Source organism: Oncorhynchus keta, chromosome 1 (genome assembly GCF_023373465.1).
Source record: "Oncorhynchus keta strain PuntledgeMale-10-30-2019 chromosome 1, Oket_V2, whole genome shotgun sequence".
NCBI classification, from domain to species: domain Eukaryota; kingdom Metazoa; phylum Chordata; class Actinopteri; order Salmoniformes; family Salmonidae; genus Oncorhynchus; species Oncorhynchus keta.
In genome coordinates, this window is record NC_068421.1 from 862469 (window position 1) to 877468 (window position 15000).

Genomic DNA, 15000 nt, shown 5'->3' on the forward strand with positions numbered 1-15000 from the left:
AGTCCCAGACTATAACACAGCCCCAGACTATAACACACACAGCCCCAGACTATAAACACAGCCCCAGACTATACACACAGCCCCAGACTATAAACACACAGCCCCAGACTATAACACACACAGCCCCAGACTACAACACACACAGCCCCAGACTATAACACACACAGCCCCAGACTATAACACACACAGCCCCAGACTATAACACACACAGCCCCAGACTATAACACACACAGTCCCAGACTATAACACAGCCCCAGACTATAACACACACAGCCCCAGACTATAACACACACCCCCAGACTATAACACACACAGCCCCAGACTACAACACACACAGCCCCAGACTATAACACACACAGTCCCAGACTATAACACACACAGCCCCAGACTATAACACACACAGCCCCCAGACTACAACACACACAGCCCCAGACTATAACACAGCCCCAGACTATAACACAGCCCCAGACTATACACACAGCCCCAGACTATACACACAGCCCCAGACTATAACACAGCCCCAGACTATAACACACACAGTCCCAGACTATAACACAGCCCCAGACTATAACACAGCCCCAGACTATAACACAGCCCCAGACTATAACACAGCCCCAGACTATAACACAGCCCCAGACTATAACACACAGCCCCAGACTATAACACAGCCCCAGACTATAACACAGCCCCAGACTATAACACAGCCCCAGACTATAACACACACAGCCCCAGACTACAACACACACAGTCCCAGACTATAACACAGCCCCAGACTATAACACACAGCCCCAGACTATAACACAGCCCCAGACTATACACACAGCCCCAGACTGCCCCAGACTATAACACAGCCCCAGACTATAACACAGCCCCAGACTATAACACAGCCCCAGACTATAACACAGCTCCAGACTATAACACAGCCCCAGACTATAAACACAGCCCCAGAACTCATTACACACTTGTATATTTGGTATAATTGAAATATCCCACATAAGAAACAACATGGTTGTCTGGTATTTGTGTGTTGTGATTGACCAGTCAGTTCTTTGTGTGTAAGAGAGTAGAGAAAACAGGCCTGAGGAATTCAGCTCTTAAACAATCAGCTAGCTACTATTAATCACCCGGCTACAGCTCAGCGAGCTCAGGAATGCAGGCTAAAACACACACACACACACACACACACACACACACACACACACAACACACACACACACACACACACACATTGAGACACGTGTGAAAGAGAGGCTGGACACAGGCAGGCGACTGTGCATTAGCTCCAGAGGGACCCCTGTGTGCTCCCCCAGCCCTAGCCCAGAGAGAGTGGTCCTGAGTGGGGCACTAGGTGAGGGTGAGGGGGTATTGGAGGTTTGGTGCTTGGGTAGGGGGTATGTCAGGGCAAAAGAGAGAGAGAGAAAGAACACTGGTCCCTTTGTGTGCTCTATACGCGACCCCCCCCCTCCTCATCTCTGTCTCAGTGCCCACTCAGCCCTGTGTCTCTGTGATATGCACCTGCTGAATAACCCTCCCTTCCTTCTCTACCATCCATAGACAGGGGGACAAGGGAGAGAAACACTCCTTGGTAGAACCCCTGTATTCCTCCTTCTTCCATCCTGAAGCTCCCTTCTTGAAGTCACAGAAGTGTGAAATCTGAGTGTGAATACCAGCCCCAAACAGTAAATGAATGCCCATTGCCCAGCTTCACAACACACTCACAACACACTCTTATTTATGCACATAATTACGGTGTGGCTTTGTGACATGGGGCAGTGAGAGAGAGGGGGTCGAGGGAGGGAGCTGAGACTCCATTCCAGGGTTGGTTTACACTGACTGTTTGGATTACAGAATCCACTCAACTAAAAGAACGAAACCAGATAAATATTCACTTTCCCACCCATTTTAATAGATCTACTGGTAATCATTCTAGAATCAGAATGTCTATCATTCTACCCATTTTAATAGATCTACTGGTAATCATTCTAGAATCAGAATGTCTATCATTCTACCCATTTTAATAGATCTACTGGTAATCATTCTAGAATCAGAATGTCTATCATTCTACCCATTTTAATAGATCTACTGGTAATCATTCTAGAATCAGATTGTCTATCATTCTACCTATTTTAATAGATCTACTGGTAATCATTCTAGAATCAGAATGTCTATCATTCTACATATTTTAATATATCTCCTGGTAATCATTCTAGAATCAGAATGTCTATCATTCTACCTATTTTAATAGATCTACTGGTAATCATTCTAGAATCAGTATGTCTATCATTCTACCTATTTTAATATATCTCCTGGTAATCATTCTAGAATCAGAATGTCTATCATTCTACCTATTTTAATAGATCTACTGGTAATCATTCTAGAATCAGATTGTCTATCATTCTACCTATTTTAATAGATCTACTGGTAATCATTCTAGAATCAGAATGTCTATCATTCTACCTATTTTAATAGATCTACTGGTAATCATTCTAGAATCAGAATGTCTATCATTCTACCTATTTTAATATATCTCCTGGTAATCATTCTAGAATCAGAATGTCTATCATTCTACCTATTTTAATAGATCTACTGGTAATCATTCTAGAATCAGAATGTCTATCATTCTACCTATTTTAATATATCTCCTGGTAATCATTCTAGAATCAGAATGTCTATCATTCTACCTATTTTAATAGATCTACTGGTAATCATTCTAGAATCAGAGTGTCTATCATTCTACCTATTTTAATAGATCTACTGGTAATCATTTAGAATCAGAATCATTCTACCTATTTTAATAGATCTACTGGTAATCATTCTAGAATCAGAATGTCTACTACATGGGAATTACAGGGTATAACAGGGACATTACTGGGACACTACTGGGGTATTACAGGGTATAACAGGGTATAATAGGGACACTACTGGGGTATTACAGGGTACTACAGGGATACTAGAGGAGTATTACAGGGATACTACAGGGGATACTACAGGGGTATAACAGGGTACTACAGGGACACTACAGGGTACTACAGGGGTATTACAGGGGTACTACAGGGCACTACAGGGGTATAACAGGGGTATTACAGGGGTATAACAGGGGTACTACAGGGATACTACAGGAGTATTACAGGGATATTACAGGGATACTACATGGAAACTACAGGGGTACTACAGGGGTACTACAGGAGTATTACAGGGATACTACAGGGGTACTACAGGGGTATTACAGGGGTATAACCGGGATACTACAGGGATACTACAGGGGTACTACAGGGGTATAACAGGGGTATAAAAGGGGTACTACAGGGGTACTATAGGGGTATAACAGGGGTATTGAAGGAATTCTACAGGGATACTACAGGGGTATAACAGGGGTATTACAGGGGTACTACAGGGGTATAACAGGGGTATTACAGGGGTATAACAGGGGTATTACAGGGGTACTACAGGGATACTACAGGGGTATTACAGGGATACTACAGGGGTATAACAGGGGTACTACAGGGGTACTACAGGGGTATAACAGGGGTATTACAGGGGTATAACAGGGGTATTACAGGGGTACTACAGGGATACTACAGGGATACTACAGGGGTACTACAGGGGTATAACAGGGGTACTACAGGGGTATTACAGGGATACTACAGGGATACTACAGGGGTACTACAGGGATACTACAGGGATACTACAGGGACACTACAGGGATACTACAGGGGTACTACAGGGATACTACAGGGGTATTTCAGGGGTATTACAGGGGTACTACAGGGGTATTTCAGGGGTATTACAGTGGTACTACAGGGGTATTACAGGGGTATTACAGGGGTACTACAGGGGTATAACAGGGGTACTACAGGGGTATAACAGGGGTACTACAGGGATACTACAGGGGTATTACAGGGGTACTACAGGGATACTACAGGGGTATTACAGGGATAACAGGGGTATTACAGGGATACCACAGGGGTACTACAGGGATATAACAGGGGTACTACAGGGATACAACAGGGGTACTACAGGGATACTACAGGGGTATTACAGGGGTATTTCAGGGGTACTACAGGGGTACTACAGGGATACTACAGGGGTATTACAGGGATACTACAGGGGTATTTCAGGGGTATTACAGGGGTACTACAGGGATACTACAGGGTATTACAGGGCATACAGGGTATTTCAGGGTATTACAGGGATACTACAGGGATATTTCAGGGGTATTACAGGGTACTACAGGATTACAGGGTATTACAGGGTACTACAGGGGTATTTCAGGGTATTACAGGGATACTACAGGGTATAACAGGGTATTAAGGAATTCTACAGGGGATACTACAGGGTACTACAGGGGTACTACAGGGGTATAACAGGGGTACTACAGGGGTACTATAGGGGTATAACAGGGGTATTACAGGGGTATAACAGGGATGATACAGGGGTACTACAGGGATACGACAGGGGTATTACAGGGATACTACAGGGATACTACAGGGGTATTACAGGGGTACTACAGGGATACTACAGGAGTATTACAGGGATACTACAGGGATACTACATGGAAACTACAGGGGTACTACAGGGGTACTACAGGAGTATTACAGGGATACTACAGGGGTACTACAGGGGTATTACAGGGGTATAACCGGGATACTACAGGGATACTACAGGGGTACTACAGGGGTATAACAGGGGTATAAAAGGGGTACTACAGGGGTACTATAGGGGTACAACAGGGGTATTACAGGGGATACTACAGGGATACTACAGGGGTATTACAGGGATACTACAGGGGTACTACAGGGATACTACAGGGTATTACAGGGGTACTACAGGGATACTACAGGGTATTACAGGGATACTACATGGGTATTTCAGGGTATTACAGGGTACTACAGGGATACTACAGGGTACTACAGGGTATAACAGGGGGGTACTACAGGGTATTACAGGGATACTACAGGATACTACAGGGTACTACAGGGATACTACAGGGATACTACAGGGACACTACAGGGATACTACAGGGTACTACAGGGATACTACAGGGTATTTCAGGGTATTACAGGGTACTACAGGGTATTTCAGGGGCATTACAGTGGTACTACAGGGCATTTCAGGGGTATTACAGGGGTACTACAGGGGTATAACAGGGGTACTACAGGGATACTACAGGGGTATTACAGGGGTACTACAGGGATACTACAGGGGTACTACAGGGATACTACAGGGGTATTACAGGGGTATAACGGGTATTACAGGGATACCACAGGGGTACTACAGGGATATAACAGGGGTACTACAGGGATACTACAGGGGTACTACAGGGATACTACAGGGGTATTACAGGGGTATTTCAGGGGTACTACAGGGGTACTACAGGGGTATTACAGGGGTACTACAGGGATACTACAGGGGTATAACAGGGGTATAACAGGGGTATTACAGGGATACTACAGGGGTACTACAGGGATACTACAGGGGTATTACAGGGATACTACAGGGGTACTACAGGGGTACTACAGAGATACTACAGGGGTATTACAGGGGTACTACAGAGATACTACAGGGGTATTACAGGGGTACTACAGAGATACTACAGGGGTATTACAGGGGTACTACAGGGGTATAACAGGGGTACTACAGGGGTATAACAGGGGTACTACAGGGATACTACAGGGGTATTACAGGGGTACTACAGGGATACTACAGGGCACTACAGGGGATACTACAGGGTATTACAGGGTATAACAGGGGTATTACAGGGATACCACAGGGCACTACAGGGATATAACAGGGTACTACAGGGATACTACAGGGGTACTACAGGATACCACAGGGCATTAGAGGGCATTTCAGGGCACCACAGGGCACCACAGGGTATCACAGGGCACTACAGGGATACTACAGGGGTATAACAGGGGCACTACAGGGCACCACAGGGCATTTCAGGGGTATTACAGGGGTATTACAGGGTACTACAAGGATACTACAGGACACCACAGGGCATAACAGGGCATTACAGGGCACTACAGGGTATTTCAGGGTATTCCAGGGGCACCACAGGGATATAACAGGGCATTACAGGGCACTACAGGATACTACAGGATACTACAGGGGTATAACAGGGGCATTACAGGGCACCACAGGGTATTTCAGGGCATTCCAGGGCACTACAGGGTATAACAGGGTATTGCAGGGTACTACAGGATACTACAGGGCATAACAGGGCATTCCAGGGGCACTACAGGGGCATAACAGGGCATTGCAGGGTACTACAGGATACTACAGGGGTATAACAGGGGCATTACAGGGCACTACAGGGATACTACAGGGTATTACAGGGTATAACAGGGTACTACAGGGTATTACAGGGGTATAACAGGGGCATAACAGGGCATTACAGGGCACTACAGGGGCATAACAGGGCACTACAGGGATACTACAGGGCATAACAGGGTACCACAGGGATACTACAGGGCATTACAGGGCACTACAGGGCATTACAGGGTACTACAGGGATACCACAGGGTATAAACAGGGCATTACAGGGCACTACAGGGATACCACAGGGCATTACAGGGTATAACAGGGGCACTACAGGATACTACAGGGGTATAACAGGGTATTACAGGGTACTACAGGGATACAGGGGCACACAGGGATACCACAGGGCACTACAGGATATAACAGGGGCATTACAGGGGTACTACAGGGGCATTACAGGGCACTACAGGATACTACAGGTATACAGGGTATAACAGGGTATTACAGGGATACTACAGGGGCATTACAGGGGTATAACAGGGGCACTACAGGGCATTACAGGGGCATAACAGGGGTATAACAGGGGTATTACAGGGTACTACAAGGGTATAACAGGCACTACAGGATACTACAGGGGTATTACAGGGCACTACAGGGGATACCACAGGGCATTACAGGGCATTACAGGGATACACAGGGCACTACAGGGCATTACAGGGCATACTACAGGGATACCACAGGGCACTACAGGATATAACAGGGTATTACAGGGCACTTACAGGGCATTTCAGGGCATTCCAGGGCACTACAGGGTATAACAGGGCATTGCAGGGCATTACAGGGGTACTACAGGGCATAACAGGGCATTACAGGGCACCTACAGGGGCATTCCAGGGGTATTCCAGGGCATTACAGGGCATAACAGGGCATTGCAGGGCACTACAGGATACTACAGTGCATTACAGTGCATTACAGTGCATTACAGTGCATTACAGTGCATTACAGTGCATTACAGTGCATTACAGGGCACCACAGGGCATAACAGGGGTATAACAGGGATACCACAGGGGTATTACAGGGCATTACATAACAGGGCATTACACCACAGGGATACTACAGGGGTATTACAGGGATAACAGGGCACTACAGGGGCATTACAGGGCATAACAGGGCATAACAGGGCATTACAGGGTACCACAGGGCATAACAGGGCACCACAGGGATACCACAGGGCATTACAGGGCACTACAGGGGCATTACAGGGCACTACAGGGATACCACACAGGGCATAACAGGGCATTACATTACAGGGCACTACAGGGCACACAGGGCATTACAGGGGCATAACAGGGCACTACAGGGCATTACAGGGCATAACACAGGGCATAACAGGGCATTACAGGGCACCACAGGGATACTACAGGGCATTACAGGGCACTACAGGGATATAACAGGGACACTACAGGGCATTACAGGGGCATTACAGGGCATACTACAGGGCATTACAGGGCATTACAGAGATACCACAGGGCACTACAGGATATAACAGGGCATTACAGGGTACTACAGGGCATTACAGGGCACCACAGGACACCACAGGGCATAACAGGGCACTACAGGGCATTACAGGGCACTACAGGATACTACAGGGTATTACAGGGCATAACAGGGCACTACAGGGCACTAAAGGGCACTACATGGGCATAACAGGGGCATTACAGGGCACTACAGGGCATAACAGGGCACTACAGGATACTACAGGGCATTACAGGGCACTACAGGGATACTACAGGATACTACAGGGCATTACAGGGGCATTTCAGGGCACTACAGGGCACCACAGGGTATTACAGGGCACTACAGGGACACCACAGGGCACTACAGGATACAACAGGGCATTACAGGGCACTACAGGAGCATTACAGGGCACCACAGGATACTACAAGGGCATAACAGGGCACTACAGGGGTATTACAGGGTACTACAGGGATACTACAGGGCACTACAGGGCATTACAGAAGCATAACAGGGATGATACAGGGGCATGACAGGGCACCACAGGGGTACTACAGGGCATTACAGGGCACTACAGGATACCACAGGGCACCACAGGCATATAACAGGGCATTACAGGGTACTACAGGGTATTACAGGGCACTACAGGGATACTACAGGGCATAACAGGGTACTACAGGGCATTACAGGGGCACAGGGCATTCACAGGGCATAAGAGGGGCATTACAGGGTACACAGGATACTACAGGGCATTACAGGGGTACTACAGGGGTACTACAGGGCACTACAGGGATACTACAGGGGCATAACAGGGGCATTACAGGGCACTACAGGGATACTACAGGGGTATTACAGGGCATTGCAGGGCACCACAGGATACTACAGGGATACCACAGGGATACTACAGGGATATAACAGGGCATTACAGGGTACTACAGGGCATTACAGGGTATTACAGGATACTACACACAGGGGGCATAACAGGGTATTACAGGGGTATTACAGGGATACTACAGGGCATTACAGGGGTATAACAGGGCATTACAGGGCATTACAGGGGCATAACAGGGTATTACAGGGGTACACACAGGGCACTACAGGATACTACAGGGATACTACAGGGTATTACAGGGGCATTACAGGGCACTACAGGGTACTACAGGGTATTACAGGGGTACTACAGGGATACCACAGGGCACTACAGGGATATAACAGGGGTATTACAGGGGTACTTACAGGGGTATAACAGGGTATTCCAGGGGTACTACAGGGCATAACAGGGTATTGCAGGGGTACTACAGGGATACTACAGGGCATAACAGGGTATTACAGGGTACTACAGGGCATTTCAGGGTATTCCAGGGGTATTACAGGGTATAACAGGGTATTGCAGGGGTACTACAGGATACTACAGGGGTATAACAGGGTACAGGGTACTACAGGGATACTACAGGGGTATAACAGGGTACACAGGGTATTACAGGGGTATAACAGGGGTATTACAGGGGTACTACAGGGGTATAACAGGGGTACTACAGCGATACTACAGGGGTATTACAGGGGTACTACAGGGGTATTACAGGGGTACTACAGGGATACTACAGGGGTATAACAGGGGTATTACAGGGGTATTACAGGGGTACTACAGGGATACTACAGGGGTATAACAGGGGTACTACAGGGGTATTACAGGGGTACTACAGGGATACTACAGGGGTATTACAGGGGTATAACAGGGGTACTACAGGGGTACTAAAGGGATACTACATGGGTATAACAGGGGTATTACAGGGGTACTACAGGGGTATAACAGGGGTACTACAGGGGTACTACAGGGGTATTACAGGGGTACTACAGGGATACTACAGGGGTACTACAGGGATACTACAGGGGTATAACAGGGGTATTACAGGGGTATTACAGGGGTACTACAGGGATACTACAGGGGTATAACAGGGGTACTACAGGGGTATTACAGGGGTACTACAGGGATACTACAGGGGTATTACAGGGGTATAACAGGGGTACTACAGGGGTACTAAAGGGATACTACATGGGTATAACAGGGGTATTACAGGGGTACTACAGGGGTATAACAGGGGTACTACAGGGATACTACAGGGGTATTACAGGGGTACTACAGGGATACTACAGGGATACTACAGGGGTATTACAGGGGTATTACAGGGGTACTACAGGGGTACTACAGGGATACCACAGGGGTACTACAGGGATATAACAGGGGTATTACAGGGGTACTACAGGAGTATTACAGGGGTACTACAGGGATACTACAAGGGTATAACAGGGGTACTACAGGGGTATTACAGGGGTACTACAGGGATACTACAGGGGTACTACAGGGGTATTACAGAAGTATAACAGGGATGATACAGGGGTACGACAGGGGTACTACAGGGGTACTACAGGGGTATTACAGGGGTACTACAGGGATACCATAGGGGTACTACAGGCATATAACAGGGGTATTACAGGGGTACTACAGGGGTATTACAGGGGTACTACAGGGATACTACAGGGGTATAACAGGGGTACTACAGGGGTATTACAGGGGTACTACAGGGGTATAAGAGGGGTATTACAGGGGTACTACAAGGATACTACAGGGATACTACAGGGGTATTACAAGGGTATTACAGTGATACAATGGGGATACTACAGGGATACTACAGGGGTATCAGAGGGGTATTACAGGGGTACTACAAGGATACTACAGGGGTACTAAAGGGATACTACAGGGGTATTACAGGGGTACTACAGGGATACTATAGGGGTACTACAGGGATATAACAGGGGTAATACAGGGATACTACAGGGGTATTACAGGGGTACTACAGGGATACTATAGGGGTACTACAGGGATATAACAGGGGTAATACAGGGATACTACAGGGGTATAACAGGGGTACTACAGGGGTATTACAGGGGTACTACAGGGATACTACAGGGATACTACAGGGGTATAACAGGGGTACTACAGGGATACTACAGGGATACTACAGGGGTATTACAGGGGTATAACAGGGGTATTACAGTGATACTACAGGGGTATTACAGGGGTATAACAGGGGTACTACAGGGTATTACAGGGTATAACAGGGTACTACAGGGTACTACAGGGTATTACAGGGTACTACAGGGATACTACAGGGATACTACAGGGTATTACAGGGTATAACAGGGTACTACAGGGATGATACAGGGTACTACAGGGTATTACAAGGGTATTACAGTGATACATGGGGATACTACAGGGATACTACAGGGGTATAACAGGGGTATTACAGGGTACTACAAGGATACTACAGGGGTACTAAAGGGATACTACATGGGTATAACAGGGGTATTACAGGGGTATAACAGGGATGATACAGGGGTACTACAGGGATACTACAGGGGTATAACAGGGGTCTAACAGGGGTATTACAGGGGTACTACAGGGGTACTACAGGGGTATTACAGGGATACTACAGGGGTATTACAGGGATACTACAGGGGTACTACAGGGGTACTACAGGGGTATTACAGGGGTACTACAGGGGTATTACAGAAGTATAACAGGGATGATACAGGGGTACTACAGGGGTACTACAGGGGTATTACAGGGGTATAACAGGGATGATACAGGGGTATTACAGAAGTATAATAGGGATACTAAAGGGGTACTACAGGGGTATAACAGGGGTCTAACAGGGGTATTACAGGGGTACTACAGGGGTACTACAGGGGTATTACAGGGATACTACAGGGGTATTACAGGGATACTACAGGGGTACTACAGGGGTACTACAGGGGTATTACAGGGGTACTACAGGGGTATTACAGAAGTATAACAGGGATGATACAGGGGTACTACAGGGGTACTACAGGGGTACTACAGGGGTATTACAGGGGTACTACAGGGGTATTACAGAAGTATAACAGGGATACTAAAGGGGTACTACAGGGGTACTACAGGGGTATTACAGAAGTATAACAGGGATGATACAGGGGTACTACAGGGGTACTACAGGGGTATTACAGGGGTATAACAGGGATGATACAGGGGTATTACAGGGTATAACAGGGATACTACAGGGTATTACAGTATAACAGGGGTACTACTAAAGGGATACTACATATAACAGGGGTATTACAGGGGTACTACAGGGGTATAACAGGGATACTACTGGGGATACTACAGGGCATTACAGGGTACTACAGGGATACTACAGGGATACTACAGGGGTATTACAGGGGTATTTCAGGGTACTACAGGGTACTACAGGGTATTACAGGGTACTACAGGGATACCACAGGGTATTACAGGGATATAACAGGGGTATTACAGGGGTATACAGGGGTACTACAGGGATACTACAAGGGCATAACAGGGTACTACAGGGGTATTACAGGGGTACTACAGGGATACTACAGGGGTACTACAGAAACCACAGGGTATAACAGGGATGATACAGGGGTATGACAGGGGTACTACAGGGTACTACAGGGTATTACAGGGGTACTACAGGGATACCACAGGGGTACTACAGGCATATAACAGGGGTATTACAGGGGTACTACAGGGGTATTACAGGGGTACTACAGGGATACTACAGGGGTATAACAGGGGTACTACAGGGGTATTACAGGGGTACTACAGGGGTATAAGAGGGGTATTACAGGGGTACTACAAGGATACTACAGGGGTATTACAGGGGTACTACAGGGGTATTACAGGGGTACTACAGGGATACTACAGGGGTATAACAGGGGTATTACAGGGGTACTACAGGGATACTACAGGGGTATTACAGGGGTATTGCAGGGGTACTACAGGGATACTACAGGGATACCACAGGGGTACTACAGGGATATAACAGGGGTATTACAGGGGTACTACAGGGGTATTACAGGGGTACTACAGGGATACTACAGGGGTATAACAGGGGTACTACAGGGGTATTACAGGGATACTACAGGGGTATTACAGGGGTATAACAGGGGTACTACAGGGGTATTACAGGGGTATAACAGGGGTATAACAGGGGTATTACAGGGGTACTACAAGGGTACTACAGGGATACTACAGGGATACTACAGGGGTATTACAGGGGTATTTCAGGGGTACTACAGGGGTACTACAGGGGTATTACAGGGGTACTACAGGGATACCACAGGGGTACTACAGGGATATAACAGGGGTATTACAGGGGTACTTACAGGGGTATTTCAGGGGTATTCCAGGGGTACTACAGGGGTATAACAGGGGTATTGCAGGGGTACTACAGGGATACTACAGGGGTATAACAGGGGTATTACAGGGGTACTACAGGGGTATTTCAGGGGTATTCCAGGGGTATTACAGGGGTATAACAGGGGTATTGCAGGGGTACTACAGGGATACTACAGGGGTATAACAGGGGTATTACAGGGGTACTACAGGGATACTACAGGGGTATAACAGGGGTACTACAGGGATACTACAGGGGTATTACAGGGTATTACAGGGGTACTACAGGGATAACAGGGTACTACAGGGATACTACAGGGCATTACAGGGGGGGATACTAACAGGGATACTACAGGGATACTACAGGGGTATAACAGGGTATTACAGGGTATTACAGGGTACTACAGGGATACTACAGGGTATAACAGGGTACTACAGGGATTACTACAGGGATACTACAGGGTATTACAGGGTATAACAGGGGTACTACAGGGGTACTACAGGGATACTACATGGGTATAACAGGGGTATTACAGGGGCACTACAGGGGTATAACATACTACAGGGATACTACAGGGTATTACAGGGTACTACAGGGATACTACAGGGATACTACAGGATACTACAGGGGTATAACAGGGGTATTACAGGGGTATTACAGGGGTACTACAGGGATACTACAGGGGTATAACAGGGGTACTACAGGGGTATTACAGGGGTACTACAGGGATACTACAGGGGTATTACAGGGGTATAACAGGGGTACTACAGGGGTACTAAAGGGATACTACATGGGTATAACAGGGGTATTACAGGGGTACTACAGGGGTATAACAGGGGTACTACAGGGATACTACAGGGGTATTACAGGGGTACTACAGGGATACTACAGGGATACTACAGGGGTATTACAGGGGTATTTCAGGGGTACTACAGGGGTACTACAGGGATACCACAGGGGTACTACAGGGATATAACAGGGGTATTACAGGGGTACTACAGGAGTATTACAGGGGTACTACAGGGATACTACAAGGGTATAACAGGGGTACTACAGGGGTATTACAGGGGTACTACAGGGATACTACAGGGGTACTACAGGGGTATTACAGAAGTATAACAGGGATGATACAGGGGTACGACAGGGGTACTACAGGGGTACTACAGGGGTATTACAGGGGTACTACAGGGATACCATAGGGGTACTACAGGCATATAACAGGGGTATTACAGGGGTACTACAGGGGTATTACAGGGGTACTACAGGGATACTACAGGGGTATAACAGGGGTACTACAGGGGTATTACAGGGGTACTACAGGGGTATAAGAGGGGTATTACAGGGGTACTACAAGGATACTACAGGGATACTACAGGGGTATTACAAGGGTATTACAGTGATACAATGGGGATACTACAGGGATACTACAGGGGTATCAGAGGGGTATTACAGGGGTACTACAAGGATACTACAGGGGTGATAAAGGGATACTACAGGGGTATTACAGGGGTACTACAGGGATACTATAGGGGTACTACAGGGATATAACAGGGGTAATACAGGGATACTACAGGGGTATTACAGGGGTACTACAGGGATACTATAGGGGTACTACAGGGATATAACAGGGGTAATACAGGGATACTACAGGGGTATAACAGGGGTACTACAGGGGTATTACAGGGGTACTACAGGGATACTACAGGGATACTACAGGGGTATAACAGGGGTACTACAGGGATACTACAGGGATACTACAGGGGTATTACAGGGGTATAACAGGGGTATTACAGTGATACTACAGGGGTATTACAGGGTATAACAGGGTACTACAGGGTATTACAGGGTATAACAGGGGGTACTACAGGGTACTACAGGGGTATTACAGGGTACTACAGGGATACTACAGGGATACTACAGGGTATTACAGGGTATAACAGGGGTACTACAGGGATGATACAGGGTACTACAGGGGTATTACAAGGGTATT

At 47.2% G+C, this 15000-nt stretch overlaps 1 protein-coding gene across 1 annotated transcript in view; it reads right to left on the minus strand.

The window, feature by feature from the left end:
• The window catches only part of LOC118378378 (ventricular zone-expressed PH domain-containing protein-like), a 280439-nt gene that overhangs the window by 260549 nt on the left and 4890 nt on the right, over nt 1-15000 (minus strand).